This window comes from Lucilia sericata, unplaced genomic scaffold (genome assembly GCF_015586225.1).
Source record: "Lucilia sericata isolate MDLA Ls3-8-SP2 unplaced genomic scaffold, ASM1558622v1 Contig000094F_arrow, whole genome shotgun sequence".
NCBI lineage: Eukaryota > Metazoa > Arthropoda > Insecta > Diptera > Calliphoridae > Lucilia > Lucilia sericata.
The window spans coordinates 193,923-213,418 of record NW_023994126.1 but is presented as its reverse complement, the minus strand read 5'-3'; the positions used below and the strand labels follow the sequence as shown (position 1 = coordinate 213,418).

Here is a 19,496-nt window from a genome sequence, read left to right as displayed (position 1 = left end):
AAAAAACAACGAAAATTTTACCAAAATACGTAATAATATGTGGCCATTTGAACCAGAATGTAATTCGCAATACAAACCTTTAAATTTCTTGAGACATTGCATACAATTTTCATGTTGTTTTTAAAAAAACATTTTTTCATAATTTCAATTTTTTTCTAAAATTATTTTATTTTTGTTTATTTTTTAGGGTTAACACCAAACACCTTATTACTATGAAAAAATATTTAAAAATTCAGAAATGAAATACGTAGGCAATAATGTTCTGTTACGATAGAAAAAGCTCATTTCATTTTAGACATTTTTAAACGAAAACTTTCAAATGTTTTATAAAAACCTAATTTTAAACTTGATCGTAATAAAATGAAATGTTCGTGTGAGAACTAAATTGTTTTAGAAAAACAGGCAGTAAATTTCGAACAAATAATTTTTTTAATTGCTCTAAACTTAAAAAAAATGTGCATCTGGTAAATTTGAATTGATTATCAAATTCACAAACCAATTTTAAAACTGTTATTATTATAGAATACAAAATATTAATGTTAACGCTTTTGTTTCTGTACATTTACAGAAACGAACGAAAAATTATAGAATAAGGGTATATAACAAAGAATAATAAGAAGTTGGACTATGACATTGTTTTACAACAATAACATTTCCTTCTCTTCACAGACGAGTTCTGTGTAAATTCAACACACTTGTGAGAAATCAATTCTCTCACAATACTTCAAAACTTTTTCGCGAAAATACCGGGATAATAGGACTTGAACGACGTTTTTTCACAAACACATAACTATTTTTTAATTTTTTACACAATTTTATCGCATTTAACAATCCGAAATATTTTTATTTTTCACAAACTAAAAAAATATTTTTTTAATTTTTTTGACAATTAATTTTTGACAAAACAAAGTTGTATATTTTGGTATTGAAAATGAAAAAATTATTTAAAATAAACTTATTTTTTTGCAAAAAAAGAGATTTTAAGTCCGAAAAATATATTTATTAAATTTTTACTGATTAGATGTGGGCATAATAAATTAAAAAATCTGCGAATGTAGAAATTTAAATGTTATTTATTTTCCCTAAAATTTTTATGTACAATTTTATGCAAGTATGTATGTTTGGAAATTGTGGTGAAAGTGGTTGGAGCTCCAATACTAATACAAAAATTCTACCAATACATACTTAGAGTTAGGTACCGAATGACAACTCCTTTACGTACCAACTGACAAGCCCCAATTTCTTTATATTCTTTGGTATATAATAATAACAGTTTTAAAATTGGTTTGAATTTGATAATCAATTCAAATTTACCAGATGCACAATTTTTTTAAGTTTTTTTAAGGTTTATAGAATACAAAAATTAAAACAATTCATGTTAAGAACGTTAACAGAACGAACGTTTAAGTCATATAGTAGCATATTGGCGAAAGAGATTGTCAAAGACCTAAGTCTCCTGTCATAAACCTAACTGGTGAGAATGTATTAGTAGAAGCACAAAAAAAGGCACAGTTGTTCAAAAGGTACTGAATAATTAATGTATTTCTGATACGTTATTTTTTGTATGTTATTACTGGGATTTTATATACTAGTGAATGAAAATAATAGTTAATTAATTTTTTTCAGAAGATATTTCATCTTAAAACATGTCTTTTGTTATTTTTTTCTGCACTAATCGAAAAAGAAAAAAAGTATGTGAAATACTTTTTTCATTTTCAATACTAAAATTTACAACTTTTCTTTTTTGAGTTTTAATTAAAATGAAATGTCAAAGAATAAAAAATATTTTTTTTTCGTTTGTAAAATATAAATTATTTTCGGGATTTTAAACACAATAAAAGTGTCGCAAAAAAATAATAAATATTAAGTTTATTTGATAAGAAAAACTATTAAGTGCTAATATTTTCGCAATTTCGCGAAGATAATTTTAAGTTTTTTGAGTGCGTTTAGTTCTCTCAAGTGTGTTTCATTCTCTCAGAACTCGTCTGTGTGAAGAGAATAACAAATTTTGTTTGACAACCCCTTCAGTTTCGCCTATATCCCTACTATATGGTTTAAGTTATAATATAAGGGTATATACAACAAAAGTTTTCCAGTGTGAACCAGGTCTCACCAAAACAAAAAATAAAATTTTATTAAAAAAAGTTTATTTATAAAATGTGTAATAAAGAAAATAAAAGAATTGAAAATTCAAAAATATTAATTTGATTTATTTCGCTTGTTTAATTAATTTAATATTAAGTATTTGATTTTTTATCGTTCGACATTGTTATGTATGTGCAGTGTCTCTCATAAGTATTCGAATTTAGGTAAACTATGAAAAGAAACCAAATTTAATAATATATTTTGTGTGGAAAATAAATTCATTTGTTATATTGTCTAGATAGCCCATAGTTTTGATATCACGCCCCTTAAAACTTGAAAACTTTACATTTACTTAAATTAGTTGTTCTTTTTTTAAAAAAAGTCCATGAAACTACTTTACAAAAGTATGCGAATTTTTCCTGTATTTCATATTTGATCATATTATACGATACACAAATTTTAGAATCGCATGGTTTTATGCTTAATATTGTTTTAAGGGGTTACTATCAACCGCATGGATATATTTTTGACCCATTTGGTCCACAATTTTGGGGGATTTGTACCCTCTTTTCATGTAATATCATTAAAATGGCGATTTTTGGCTATATTTCTAATGTTTTCACCCTTTTTCCAGAGATAAAACCAAAATTTAATATTGGAATTTAATAGAACCCATAGGGTATCTAAAAATAATATTTTTTGTTATAAGGATCTGTACTTAAACGTTCCAAGATGTATTTTTGGTATCGTTTTTCAGTTTCTAATTGAATTATCTGGATCATAAGTCCCTTTTCGTACCTCTAGGGACGATATTTTCCGACAAAGTTGTCTAGTGTATATTCATGCACATATTGGCACTAATGTTTTTTAAATTTTCAATATATTATAGCGGTTATACAACCCCAAAACATGCCTTAACATAACGTCATCCTATATAGTAGATTTCAGTTTTTACTACTCGTAACTTTCACGCTTATGTTGCCCGTTACAATAACACTGTAAGTCCTAAATTTTGGTTTTAATTTGATCATAGTAAATAATATTTAAACACATATCAACATTTTTGAGTTGATCATAATGATATCGTGCCATGCAGCATGGAGGCTATTGGTATATAAAAATAATGATTTTACTATTTTGAATGGTGCTTCTTCGAGGCATGTTTTGGAGTTGTACACTTCCACAAAACATTGAAAACTTAAAATGTATAAAAGCTGATATCTAAAAGAATATATACCAGAAAACTTTCCCCGAAAATAGTTGATCCTAGTATTATAAAAATGGACTTAAGTTCCAATATATTGAATTAGCGACAGAAGAATGATCCGAATAATTTATCTTGGAACGTTCAAATACATTTTATTGTAACAAAAAATATTATTTTTAGATACCCCAAGGGGTCTTTTAAGTCCCAATATCAAATTTTTGTTTTATCTCTGGAAAAAAGGAGAAAAATTTACAATTATGGAAAAAAATCGCCATTTTAATGATATTACATGAAAAGAGGGTACAAATTCCACAAAATTGTGGACCAAATGGGCCAAAAATATATCTTTTCCGTGGATAGTAACCCCTTAAAACAATATTACGCATAAAAACCATTTGATTCTAAAATTTGTGTTGCGTATAATATGATCAAATATGAAATACAGGAAAAATTCGTATACTTTTGTGAGGCAATTTCATGGACTTTTTTTAAAAAACCACAATTAATTTAAATCAATGCAAATTTTTCAAGTTTTGAAAAGCGTGATATCAAACATAAGGACTATCTAGACAATATAACAAATTAATTTATTTATTTTGCACACAAAATATATTATTAATTTTGGTTTCTTTTTATAGTTTACCCAAATTCGAATAATTATGAGAGACACTGTATGTATGTTTCTTTTGATTGTTTTTTTTAGGTACAATATACAACTTGATTGTGAATTGAACAACTGTGTAATCTAATATAAGGTCAAAGAAAAACCAATTCGAATTTATTAAATACTAAAAAATGGATTTAGAGAATTTCAATATGGCAATGCTTAGTATTCACGGACAAAAGCCATTTATATGCAAATAGAATTTTATTTTTAATTTGTAATTACATTTTTATATAGTATATAATTATATTATACATTTAATGACATGAATATACATATATCTAATGATACACGTATTATTGACCGAGAAAGCTTACTATGTATTGATGTAAATAAATAAAAGAAAAAAATTTGTGCTTGAACATTATACATACATTAATTAGGCATATGGGCATTTCCAGTAAAAACCGAATATCGCTTTATACCCCATTCTCATGATGCAATTATTCGTCATTCACGCTCTCATTTATCATTCAACCCCCAATTACAAACTGAATGACATGATTGGCCATACAAAATTTCACTGCGAATTACACAAGCTGTACGTAATTCAGTTTCAATTACATACGAACGAATTACGAATGAATGAGTGTCATCTCTGATTTTTATCGAATATTTATCATAATCAGCTGTTTGTTTCCATTGGTTGGAAACAAATAAAAAATAAAATTACAAAAAAATGCAAATAAATAATAGTGGTTTTTCCTTTAGAGGCGTGTTGTTAATTATGCAATTAAACCGAATGCTACTGGTGGAGATGGATATTGCTTAAAGTTCTTAAAGCTAGTATTTCCTTATTATGGTAAACACTTTTTGCTTTTGGTGAACACTATTCTAACCACCTCGAGTTTTCCTAATTGCTGGAAAATCGCACGTATCGTTACTATACGTAAACAAGGTGATTCCAATGATATTGATAATTTAAGACCCATTTCGGTACTGCCGATATTGCCTAAGGTTGTTGAAAGGATTATTAAGTCTCAAATTACTGATTATTTGGATCAAAATTCTTTATTAAGTAACTCACAATATGGTTTTAGAAGTGGACATAGTACATCATCCTTACTTGTTGCACTAACTGACACTCTAAGAACTAATTTAGGTTATGGTAATGTTTGTATACTTATATCTCTTGATTTTACAAAAGCATTTGATAAATTAAGTCATAATCTACTACTGAAAAAGTTGATTGAATTTTTTTCATTTTCAAAATCTGCAGCCTTTTTAATAGGTTCATATCTTTCGAGTCGTGGACAATTTGTCTCTTCTAATACTGAATCCTCTGGAATACTGCCCGTTAAAAGTGGTGTTCCACAGGGATCGGTAATTGGACCCTTATTGTTCACAATGTTCCTTAATGATTTATTTGGACATTTAAATATTGGCAAATGCTTTGCATTTGTATATGCTGACGATATTCAGGTCTTTTTTTGTGGTAAACAACAGAAGGTTGCGGTTTTTCAATCCATTGTGGATTACGGAGCACAATGTATCTCCGAATGGATGTCAAATAATATGTTCACTATGAATGTTCTTAAGACTAAAGCCATGCTATTTTCACCTACGCGGAATGTTATACAAGGTTTAACATTAACAATGAATAATGTTGCAGTTGAGTTTGTTGATGAAATTAAAATTTTAGGTGTAATAATTGACAATCGATTGAATTTTGAACGGCAAATCTCACACCTCATATGTACTGTCAACTTTTCGCCAAAAAGGATTGTATAGGGTTAACTTATATTTGCCATTACATGTTAAATATAGAATTGTTCATAGCATGTTAATGCCATTATTTTTGTACTGTATTGAAGTATATACAGGTATATTTGCGTACAATATGGATAGGCTTCACATACTATTTAAACGGGTGGTACGATATCTATATTCTTTGCGTCTGCATTCTAGTGTATCCCTTTATATAGAACGGTTTTTAGGGACGTCTTTTTTCAATTTTGTAGCTATAAGATTATTTTTGCATTTTTATACTATATTTCGTAATGGTTATCCAACTATTATATTGAATTTTTTTAGATTTATCTTCTAGATCTAATTTATTAATTGTTCCTTGTAATTCTTCCTCGATGGAGCGATCGTATCAACTTAGAGTTATACATTATTTTAATTCTTTGCCAGAAGTTTTAAGACACTTTAATGGTTCTTATCATCCTTACAAGAGAAAACTTATTCAATATAGTATTTCACATCAAATTTATTAATTCGGAATTTTTTTTTGGGAATGCTAAATGATTATAACCAAAGTATAACATTATAACTATATACTACATTTAATTATTTTTATATATTTTTTATTAATTTTTTATTGATATAACTTTTATATAACTAGTAATAGTGTGGATTACTGTAATTTATTAATTGACCAATAAGGCTTACAAATTACAAATGAAATAAAAAAAATATATACAGTGTCTCTCATAAGTATTCGAATTTAGGTAAACTATGAAAAAAACCAAATTTAATAATATATTTTGTGTTTAAAATAAATAAATTAATTTGTTATATTGTCTAGATAGTCCTTAGATTTGATATCACGCCCCTTAAAACTTGAAAACTTTACATTTACTTAAATTAGTTGTATATAACTTAATTTGTCAAAATAATGTAACAAACGTATTTTTGTATCATACACACACAAATATTTGGATAAAAAAAAAAAAAAAAACAACATGGCGATGAACTGTCAAAACGAATTACGAATGTGTCATAGAAACGGGTTAATTTTCTGTTGTCATTCAGAGGCCGAATTAAGTAATTCAACTGCTCATGTGGTATGGTATGATTTGACCCTAACCTCCATACAAGGAATTTTTTAAAAAAATTACTTAAAAGCCCAGCAAAAAATAATTGATGTCATACTTTGCAAACTACATCTTAATCACATCTTAAAATGCGATTACATATTTTTCACTTTTATAAACCAAATATTTCCTTACAAATGAAACCCCGGTTAAAAGTGAGGAAAGAGATGTGGAAAAGTCATTACAAATAACATATTTGAAGTACATCAAGATTTGGTGAAAGAGTAGTGAAATTTACATAAGCGTGTCATTAAGAGAATGTGTTTTATTTTTGACATCCAAATATCGGATTTTTACTGCTTCTAAAAATAAGATTAGATGTAGTTCAAAGTTGCCAAAAATGAACAACATCCTTCCAATGACACGCTAATGTAAAATTCATAGGTTTTACACCCGAATTTGAAGCACTTCGGGTTACTAGTTGTGATGAAAATTCTACATCTTTTTCCACACTTTTTTTGCTGGGAGTCCATTATTCTGGTCAATATTTCACAATCGTTTTCATATAACACCTTCGATTCTCATATGAGATAAAATTTTTAGCATATGACGATATGTACCCATCGCATTGGACCGGCGGGTAAGTATCAATGAACATCTTTACCAGCAGTTCATTGATGCTTAACTGTATCGGGGAGCATCAGCTGAATTGCTACCGGACATGTCCATAGGTTGCGGATAGAGGAACGCTCAGTAGATATACTGAGCTGCTGCGAATAAGATAAGCAGTCGCGGACAGTATATTAGCGGCTTTAAGGGTGAGATGTGTACAAACCGCTTTGGTCCGGCGGATAAGTATCAATGAACATCTTTACCAGCAGTTCGCTTAACTGTATCGGGGAGCTGAATTGCTGTACATGTCCATAGGTGGCGGATAGAGGAACGTTCAGTAGATATACTGAGCAGGTGCGAGTTTTAAGGGTGGGTGTTGGAGGTTCTTTTAAAAGAACCCACCAAATATCCGAGTTACCGATGATTCTTAGAATGATGTGGCGAGCAACTGGCGCCTCTAAATAACCACATCACGCTTGTAAGATTTATTATTTTATTTATTTATTTATTTAAGATTCATTTTTACAATCGAGCCTATTAGATTGGCAATATATGATTGTTTAGACTAACAATTAATAATTACTATTAATTTTAATTATAGAAATTCTAGAAAGATGGGAACAAAGAGATTAAAGATAGTATGGAAAGATTAGAATAATTGAGAAAGTACAGGGAAAGAATTCATAATGAAATGGAATAGAAAGTTCCTTGAACTTATACACCAGAGACTTCAATTAGGCGATTTAGGATGATCTTTTTAAATTTAGATATAGAGTATGAAAATATCTTGAGTCTAGATGGAAGTTTGTTCCAAATTCTTCCAGTTCTAACCAAAAAGGATTTTTCGTAAGAAGAACATGTTATTCTTGGTAGAATTATTTTGTGTATTTCTGGAACTGTGAGAAAAGTTAAATAATTTATATAAATTCAGTGGTTTTCTATATTTGATAATCTTATAAAACAATGTTAACGATCTTATTTTGCACAATCAGGAAAACTGCAACCGAGAAATCTATTTTCATAAAATGATCGTGAACATGTAATTTATAAACAAAAATATCTTATTATTCGGCGAGTTACTCTTCTCAATTTTAAGTGTCCGCCTATCGAACATCCTTCAATAACTTCTAAACAATACAAGATGTTTAGCATTAAAATAGTGTGTCCTAATATAACTCTAACATTAGTAGGCAAATATCTACCAATATTATATAACCTCTTCATCATGAAAGTAATTTTCGCAAATATTGTATTTATATGCTTATCGAATCGTAAATATTTATCTAAAGTGACACCCAAACATTTCATGCTGTCCACCGCTATAATAGAGTCGCCTCCCATTTTTATATCCACACAATCATTGAAATTATTAAACACCATTGCCCTAGATTTATTTATATTAACTTTCACATTGTTAATATTAAACCATGCTTCAGCCCTATTCATATTAAAATTTATATTCGACTGTAGTACGTCATTAAAATACTTATCATGTTTGAACAGAATATAAACATCATCAACATAAATAAAATTTTGTGATTCTGGAACAGTTAAAGTTTAGATAAAATCATTAAGAAATGCCATGAATAGGGTGGGACTAAGAATGGAACCCTGTGGAACTCCACTTATAACATTTTTAATATTGCTCTAATTTTTATTGCAGTCCACGTATTGGACCCGTTCCGATAAGAATGAGTATACAAGTTTACAAGCTGTTGAAGAAAATGAAAATGAATTTTGTAATTTCCGAATTAAAAGATTGTGGTCAATAGTATCAAAAGCTTTTGATAAATTTAATGATACTAATACCTAGCATTCACGATTATTGAAACCATGTCTAATAGCATCAGTTACATATGTCAGAAGAGTAATTGTTCTGTAACCATGTCTAAAACCAGAATGACACTCGCTAATTAAATTCGAATCTTACATATAACCTGTAATTTGATATTTAAGTATCTTCTCAAAAGCTTTAGACAAACACGGCAAAATTGAAATAGGTCGATAGTTTTCAATATCTTGCTTAACATTATTTTTACAAATTGGCACAATTCTAGCTACTTTCCATAAATTAGGTAAATTACATGTTGTGAGTATCATATTGAAAATGTGAAGTAAATGGGGTTCTATAAGGGGATATATAATCTTAATGAAAGCAATGGGTATACCATCAACACCAATAGAGTTCGATTTAATGGAAAATATTGCTTTGTATAAATCGTTAAAGTCTATAGTAATGAAAGAAAATTTGTTCGCAGAAAATTCTTCAGAAAATACTGGATTGGAATACAATGATTGTCTTTGAGCAGAAATAAAATATTCATTAAGACTGTCGGGTTTATATGTATCCCATCCTAAAGCAATCTTAATTACACCATCCTCTTTCAATAATTTCCAGAATTTCTTAGGGTCAATATTAAGAAATCTAGTTTTATCGAGTTCCTTTCTACGTCTTCTTATAACTGATTTTACCTTATTTCGGAGTCTGCAATATCTTTTCCATGTATCGTCATTTTTATATCCACGATATTCTCTGGTAATCGGCCCTGCCAGCATTATTATTAGTAATAATATTAACCGCCAGTCCCCGTACTAAAATCAGATGCGACTGGCTAAACCCCAATAAATCTTAAATTTAACCGAAAACAAGGACACGATTTGGTACATTGAATATGAAATCTTTTCTGAACACGATTTGCAACATCGAATATAAGATCGTTTCTAGAGCCATCGAGATTGGCTCAAATATGTCGTGAGTTCCTTCTTTTTCTGGGCTTATGCGAGACAAGGGGGTCTGATAACGGGATGATTTCGAACCGATGGTACTACTTTATTCTACTCAGGCAAACCTAACAGAGTTTCTAGATCTATCTGCGTTGGGTTTCTTCTATCTATAGACACAAAACGGGCGTTTGGAAAATATAAATTTTAGAAACACAGTGACCATCTAACACGATTACATCGCAGACACTATTATGTTGTTCAACAATTTTTTCCGATATGAAGATTATTACCACGATTTTGATACTAATTCTGTTCATGCAAACTAGGAATTATGTATATTTTTTCTTTTCTATCATTATCATATTTTTTCTCAAAGTATGATTTGATTTACATGCACCAAATTTTATAGAATTATATCGCGCATCTTTTCTGGAAATAATTTTATATTAATCGAATATTATTTTGTTTATTCGGTTACCTGGAATATTTTATTTGGATTTAACGTAACAAAACCAATGTTTAACCAAAAAACTTTATTCTCAATAATTGGAATTGGAATTTTAACTGTTTCCAGATACTAAGAAGAATTTTGAAAATAATTGTTTGGCACTACCAAAAGGTAATTTCTATAAAAAATTCTTTATATTTCGGATTCAATTCCATCAATTATGCATTTTTTTTCATCAATTAGAATTCAAAACATATCCTAAATATATATGCAATTAAAATATTTATGAAAGCAACTAATTTGTTTTCACAATTACGTTTTGATTTAATAAAATGTTAAACATTTTCTTATTAAAAATAATTACTTGACTAACTGTATATATACTATAAACATAAATTGTAAAGTGGAAGGTTTCAGAAAATCGATTTGCCGGGGAAAGTTTTCATTATTAGAAGACTACTGGCTACCACGTAGTCATAGGGCCTAATTTTGGTTATCCCTAGTGTATATAGTGTCTCACATAAACATTCGAATTTATAATACTTTGAAAAGAAACATAATTTAATATTTTTGCGTGTTATATTGTCTAGACAGTATTCAAAAACTAATGCACCGATTTTTTTTGCAATATTTGTGATTTGTTTTTCTCTTTTTTTTCAGAGAAAAAACCAACATGTGATATTAGCATTTAATAGACCACTTGGCGCTTCTAAAAATATGTTTTGTTATCATGATTTGTAGTTAAATGTTCCAAGATATATTTTTGGGAAAGCTATTCTCTTGCTAACAAAATTTATTGTATATTATTTCCATTTTTATAATATTAGGTTCAAAATTTCCCGAAACTATTGTCTGCTATACAATATTGTACATAGGCATCAGCTTTTATACATTTTAAGATTCAGAATTGTATATTTATATGTGCTGTACAAGTACTGTCGTTACTTACACTACTCCTTTGAGCTCACCAAATTTGACCCCAGGGCAAACATTTCATTTTAAAATATCATTTCTCAAAATCTAAGACATAGAATGAATGAACCAAGCTTTAACTTTCTGTGAGCCATCTATAACATATTTTCTAAATACGAACGGCGAACCCTAATGTGCATACGCATTTACATAGTATATAAAAAATACGCATTAAAGCTTCAAATTACATTGATAGTAATCACAAAATGTTTAAATATTGAAATCAAAACTTTGTTTTTATAGCATAAGTATTATAATATGCAAATAAACATTACATACATTATTAATTTAAATTCCTTGAATAGCAAATTTTCGTACATACAGCTCATTTCCCAAAAGAAATGAATTCAAGAGAAAAACATCGGTTTTATGAAAAAAAACAATATTTACGTACCTTCAGAATTGAAATAAACCTTTTCACGAAACATTATTAACATATAAATTAATAATTTAATATGTAATTATTTTGTTTTCCTAATAAAATAAGCAAATAAGAAAATGCGTGTGGAAAAATCGATTCGTTTTAAAGTGCTGCCAAGTTCATTCGAAAAATACACAACTGTGTAGTTCAGAGATGGAAAGTGTTAAGACATATATTTTATTCAAGCATCGGAAAACTTTTTTTATTTGGTTTTTAACAAAATATTTTCATAGAAGTTTAGAAAATATTTTAAACATTAAAGAAAATAAAACATACTAAAAAATTAATTTCAAATAAATTTATGTAATAGTTGTGTTTTGTTGCTAATGTTCAAAGGCAATTTCATATAAATTTAAAATGTATAAACGTTAGGAGTTAACGTGTAAAATTATACAAGTTAATTTTAACGTCGATAAAAGTGCTACCCATCAAACAATAATATATTTTAAAATGAAATTTAAATCAAAGAAAATTACCAAATAAAAAAACCTTTTCAAGAAATTGTAAATAATTTCAAGATTTAGCAGATTTCTTCTGTGGAGTGATGCCAAGTCAGGCAATGTTCGTTTTGTTGCTAAAGGTCCAAATAGACTACACAAGCGGCTTGACAAACATACCAATATTTTACGTTTGTGCAAGCCTGTTGTGTAGTGTATGAGGGTGTTTCGTGTTTGTACAAACGCTTGCTGTTTGTTTATACAAAAATTAAAAAAATTTGAATTTTACACAAACATATTGAATTTTTGTCAAGCCATTTGTATGGTTTATATTCAATAATAAAAAATTGTTCGAAAAATTTACATTTCTAAGAAAAATTGACATCTGTATCTTTAAAAGTCCACAAAAAACGTGAAAAAATCGGTGTTTGTACGAGCAATGTTTGTGTAATGTGTGTGCGAATGAAAAAAAAATGTTTGATAAGCCGCTTGTGTAGTCCATTTGGGCCTTAACTTTAAGCGTTTCTAAGAAAAATTGACATCTGTATCTTTAAAAGTCCACAAAAAACGTGAAAAAATCGGTGTTTGTACGAGCAATGTTTGTGTAATGTGTGTGCGAATGAAAAAAAAATGTTTGATAAGCCGCTTGTGTAGTCTATTTGGGCCTTAACTTTAAGCGTTAACACTCATTGATAGCAACAAAACACAACTTATATTCAAAATAATAAAGTTCTTATAAAAAAGAAGAACTTCAATTTGTATTGAACTTCAATTTGTACTGAACTTCAATTTAAATTGAAATATACTCCCGCTTACTTAAATAGGATCACTGTTTTGTTTACATTCAAACTAATATTTTTACAAAAAATAATGGACTAATTAGTAATATAAAAATGTTAAGTATTAACATGACATCTTAGTTATCACTAGTAAGGCAAAAATAGGCGCAATACCTAATAGCTGATTTTTAATATTTTTTTTTAACATACTACGTTTTTGAACAATATTTTTTGGTTAATTTTAATAGGTTCGTCATCATTAAAAGAAATTAAACTTTTTATTTTTATAAATATTTTTTACAAGATTTAGTAATGACCAAGGCAAGGATTTTCATGCACTTTAAAATGGGAAAATATGTACTAAAAATGTGGGAAATATGCACCAAAAAATGCTTCCTTTGAAATTTATTTATTAACATTAATTTTTCTTTTATCGTATTTAAGTAAATTTTTATAGATATGTAGAACTTTAGTTTTTGACAACAAATATATAGGTTCTTGATGACAGAGGTACCGCTTTATGTACACTAATACCAATTTAATAGAATCACGATCTCGTGTCAAGTGACCCAACTCAAAAAATCGATTTGGATGAAATTTGCACCAGTACTATTGGATAGTAGGCCAGACCATATATACAAGTCGATGCAAAATAATCGGCGGCAGCTAAATTGACGGCTCAATTTAACTTTTTCTTCAGAAATTGACCTTATATGCGTTTATTATATTGAAAAATCTCTGTCAGAGATACAAGCCGAGACGGCTCAAATCCACGGCGGCTGGACGCCGGTAATATTTTGCAAGCCGCGCCGCAGCAGACTTCTTTCGGCTCAAAAGTAGGGTTCTATAGTTGAAACGAAAAGTCGACTTTTCGACTTTTTTCATTTAGTTAAAAGTCGACTTTTCGACTTTTTGCATTTTATGAAAAGTCGATTTTTCGACTTTTCGACTTTTTTCATTTAAATAAAAGTCGACTTTTAGACTTTTAGACTATAAGTATTTTATAAATAGTCGACTTTTCGACTTTTTCCGACTTTTCGACTTTTTTCGACTTTTCGACTTTTTTCGACTTTTTGACTTTTTTCGACTTTTTCCGACTTTTTGACTATTTTCGACTTCTTTCTACTTTTTTCCGACTATTTTTTGACTTTTTTCAAGTTTTTCAGACTATTTTAGAGTTTTTGACTTTTTTTCCACTTTTTTAAAATGTTTGACTATTTTTGACTTGTTTCTACAATTTTCGACTTTTCGACTTTTTCCGACTTTTTTCGACTTTTTCCGACTTTCCGACTTTTTACGTCTTTTCGACTTTATTCGACTTTTTTCGACTTATCGACTTTTTTCGACTTTTCGACTTTCAGACTTTTCGACTTTTTTCGACTTTTATTCACAAAGTCGACTTTTCGACTTTTTTCACAGACGATAGTCGAGTTATCGATTTTTTTGGAACAAAATAGTCGACTTCGACTTTTTTCGACAAAAAGTCGATTGTTCGATTATTCGAAAGTCGATTTATAGAACCCTACTCAAAAGCTAAGCCGGTTTAAACGTAGCCGCTGATAAAGATTGGTATCGTACATGTATTTCAGAAAATAATTTCACCAATTTGAACGGAGTTACCACTATTTTAAATTCTTATGCAAATTAAAAAGTGTTGCCACGAATTCAGATAAGGTGGTGGCAGTTCTGCAACAACAACATTTTACATGTATTTTGTTTTTGCATTTGGTTTACGTAGATGTCAAAAACCATAAGTACGGCGAATTCATTTCATGAAAAATGTTTGTAAAATTTTTATATTTTATTAAAAATAAAGATAAAGATATTAAAATTTGTGAAGAAAATATATTCTGAATTGAATAATGTTTGTTTCAAACGAAAAATTCTATTCCGGCAGATTAATTTGCAAAATTTAAGTGAGTGCCTAAAGTTAAGTAAAACTTAATTTTTGTGAAAAATAAACATAAAAAAGTACATATTCACGAAAAAATATATATAACGAATGAATGAATCTTTGTTGCGAATGGATAATTCTACTCCGGCGGAGTAATTTTCAATATTTGGCCATAATGTAGCAGACGCCGGCCGGGTAAATACCTCATATGGGTTTTGTTATATAAAGCGTTCCTGAAGAGTTTTTTTTTTTAGTTAATCACTTTATCTACATAGTGTATATATAAAACCATATTGTTTAATCACGTTATCTACACAATGTTAATATAAAATATAAAACAATATTGTTTAATATGTTAACATTTAATAGAAAAAATATTTTTCCTAAATAACATATTTGTATACATACCAATTATGCCATTATTTAAATAAAATGATATTTGTTTACGAGATGCTTGGTGTTTTAGATTTTTCACATATATTATTCAAAATATTAACGAAGTTTTTCTCCGTTTAACGGACATTTTTAAATATAAAAATGTAAACAATAACAAACTTTGACAGCTACGTAAACCAGGCGAATTAAGAAAAAAATTATCAGCTGATTGAATAACACCACCTTATATGAATTCGCCTGTATTAATTAAGGTAAAATTCAACAAATTTTTTATGAAAAATAAATAATTTTTAAAGTATACCCATGGTGTAGGGTATCATATAGTCGGCCATGTTTGACTATACTTTCCTATTTGCTTTTTTTAAATTTTTAAAATATGTAATACAAAAAAACACAATTTATATTGTAACACCAAGAAATATTTATCTGAGTCCTAACAAAGCCATATATTCTGGATGCTTATGAAAATCTTAGTAGATTAAGCATTGCAAGTAACATATAAAATTCAAAGTTTTTAGAAATATGTACGTGTAAAAATGTTCCTGCATTTGTACAATTTGACAGCAAAAGTATAAATTTAAGCTATATATAAAGCAAAGCATATAATCTGACATATTCTTCGCGTCCAAAATATTCAAAGTAATCTAAGTATTAAGCTATATATACACGGTTGTTAAATCTTACAACGTTGGCAGTAAAATGTGCAGAAAATGCCTAACAACGGTGTTATTACAAATTTTATCTTGCAATATTGTCAATAGTGTTTTTTCTGACAACGTTGCAAAAGAAAAATTTGCAAGTTCACATGATTGTTGGACATTTTCTGCACATTTTACTGTCAACGTTGTAAAAGTAAATTTTTTTTAGACATTTTTTGAATTTTGTTGAAAAGAAATTTTAAGTATGTTTTTAATTTGTTTTTGAGTTCTAAACAATCGGTTACTTTATTGTGCGTCCAATAATGGTTTTCACATTATTTTCTTTCTGTGTGTGTAAAAAACAGTTGATAGTGTACGATTCAATATGTGCTAATAAATCGACAAAACTCTAATTAAGGTATTTACGTATGTATCTGTTTATGTATAAGTTGTTATAAGAGTACTTGAAAGTAATGCAGACGATAAGTAATAGTCATTGAAATGTAAGTGGTAATGTAAGCACAAGCCATGAGTTTTTATTGGGATATTATGTTCGAATTTTCATAACTGAATTCAAATTTTCAAGTTAATTTCGAAAAAAATAGCTTTAAAATGTATACCTATAACAGTTATTTTTGTAAAATAATTTTATGTAGGTATAACACATTTTTCTAAAAAAATTGTGTAAATTACAATTTTCTCTGTAGATTATACAACATTTGTTTCTGTAGGAAATTATGTGTATAACATTTTTTATATATGTAGATAATTTTAGGTATAACGATTTTTGATACAAAAATTTTGTGTATAACCGTTTTTTTTTTCAATAGAAAATTACATTTTCTTTAAAAAACAGTGCATATAACACACAAAAATACTTTTTCTCTACCAAAAATTAGGTATAGCTTTGTATAGAAAAATGCATATACCTATAACACTTTTTTATAGAAACAAATTATTATTATACTTATTCCAATTATAATTATGTTCATAACATATTTTTCTACAGAAAAAATGCTAGTATTATAGTTATTTATATAGAAAAAAAAGCTTTAGAAAATTGTTTATATAATAGCACTTTTTTATAAAAAATAATGCTTTTCTCAAACAAAAAATCTAATGCTAGTGGCGACTATCGAAAAATTTGGTGTTTTTAACATGGTTTACAAATTACTAACAATTATTTATTTTTATTTCAAAAATGTTAAATGGATCTAAAACTAAACACCTAATTGTAATAACTACAAATCATCGTAATAACATTTTCCAACTCTAGGAAAATAGTTTGAAAAAGAGAAAAACGTAAAACTGCCGACTATTGGTACATTTTTTACCCTACATCCTGTGTTGGGTTGTGAATTTGAAAAATTATGCAATTTTTTGTTAAAAAGAATTAAATTTTATAATTTTTAGTGATTCTACCTTGTAATAGTTGTATCATGGTTTAGAAAATAGTTTAGAAAATACTCAATTTTGACAATACTCGGCATTGTAATCTGAAGCGTTCTGTAGTCAGAAAAAAAAACGTTTATGAATTGTTTTCAAAAAATGTCTATGGAAAACAGTCAGTTATATTTTTTTAAATCAAAATACAATTTATGCTTATTTGTTGTTTCTAGATAACGTGTGAAAAGATTGAGTTAAAATTTTACGTGTATGTATTTTGTTTTTGTTACAATATCAAAATACTAGTAAAATTTGTGCTCAAACTACTCGCACGTTATCTAGAAACAACATAGACTAGATACAATAATTTTTAACAAATATTAATACACAGTATTGTAATCTTAAAATATCTTTATTAATTATATATTTATGAAATTGTAAAATCAAACCGCAATAAAAGGCAGTTGTAGTAATAATTTATTTAATAACAAACCTAATATACCAGAAAGGAAAAAATATGAGATCATTCTGCTAAATTACATTTTATTCTACTCATAACATTTTTGTATGTACATATGTATATGCATATGTTTAAACAAATGTCATAGCTTGTTAAATACATAAGTACATAAATATGTGATTTTAAGTTATAGACATGTTAAATTAAGTAAATTTGTATCCATTTATTCACTATAGAGACCATAAAATATATTACTATGTACCTACGTCCATATACATACATACTTACATATGTTCATACAAGCTGAATAAGGCTAAACGGACATAAAGTTACGAATTGCTTTATACTATACGCAGACTTACCGAGAAATAGCGTTATTTTATTAAAGGACTATATATATTTCCAGCAGATGACACCTTTTTATATCAAATAAGATATGACTAATCCTTTGATATCGCACCTTTTAGCTTTAGGTCGTATTATTGATTTCAATTTGTTTTATTATTGTTTTAAATAAACATCAAATTTTATATTGCCAATATTTTTTATAAATCTAGATCCATATACGGCAAATTATTCACACTATGCCAAAGTTTAATAATTTTCACTCCACAACAATTTTATTGTACATTAATTACTATTACAATTTGGTTTAAGTAGAATATTTCTACATCCGTATTATGACTAGAAAACATAAAAAATTAAAATTTGTTGTAACATAGTTGGAAAAATTCGTAGTAATATACAATCAATGTGATGACAACGATTTCTTAATTAAAACCCGCTAAATGTTTAAAAAATCGCAAGAAACAAGTACATGAAAATAGGGTGCTTAAATCACGCACAAAAGAAAACAACCCGACGAAAAATAAAACAAACCTTAACAGCTGTTTTATCAAAATAAAAATTATTTTGGTGTGGTGGGTTATTTTTTGTTTACAAATATGTGTTTCTGCACGTTGAGAAGACGCAAAAACTCGTTTTCATTATTTATATTGAGTAGTCTATGATTTATATTTTCAATATGTGTTTATGCACGTGGAAAAAATTCAACAAAATTGATTTTCACGATTTACATTAAAAAAATTATTTTTGATCAATTAAAATATGTACATATATAAATGTGGAAAGGAACAAATCTGATAAAATATAAATATATTTGGGATTATATCTTTACAGAATGCCTTTTAATAAAAAAAACATTCAAAAAATGTTACTGTGACATATAACTGCTATCGGACGATCTTGTGCACGATAAAAACATATATAGAACTTTAAGTTGGAAATATAGAAATCGGATGGCATACTCTGTTTGCGATTTTAGGTAGGGTCAACTGTGGACCAACCCTTACAAAATTCAATAGATAAATTTTGTTTCATATAAAAGTTGTTAATGTCGAATTTTATAGCTATACATTTTTTAAGCCAGTTATGAGCGGTAGTAATTTCCCGAGGTGGACCTTATATCGGGGATAGGTTAAATTATGGACCGATCCTCTTAAAATTTGACAAAACGATTTTGGCTCCTTGTTTATGTGGAATTTCTTTGCTATATTGGTATTTTTATTACAATTATTGGAGTTAATATCTTTATCTAAAGGGGAACTTATATGG

At 28.0% G+C, this 19,496-nt stretch overlaps 1 protein-coding gene across 9 annotated transcripts in view; it reads right to left on the bottom strand.

The window, feature by feature from the left end:
* LOC119599870 (tubulin polyglutamylase TTLL5) overlaps positions 1-18,613 on the bottom strand; it is a 214,203-nt gene extending 195,590 nt beyond the window's left edge. For 2 of the 9 annotated variants that reach the window (XM_037949788.1, XM_037949790.1), the window contains exon 1: positions 11,866-12,043. The gene's annotated coding sequence lies outside the window, so the exon portion shown is untranslated. Of the gene's footprint in view, positions 1-11,865; positions 12,071-18,244 lie in introns of those variants that run through there. The other 7 variants (XM_037949783.1, XM_037949786.1, XM_037949789.1 and 4 more) reach the window with 7 other exon arrangements.
* Positions 18,614-19,496: the final 883 nt, after the last annotated feature.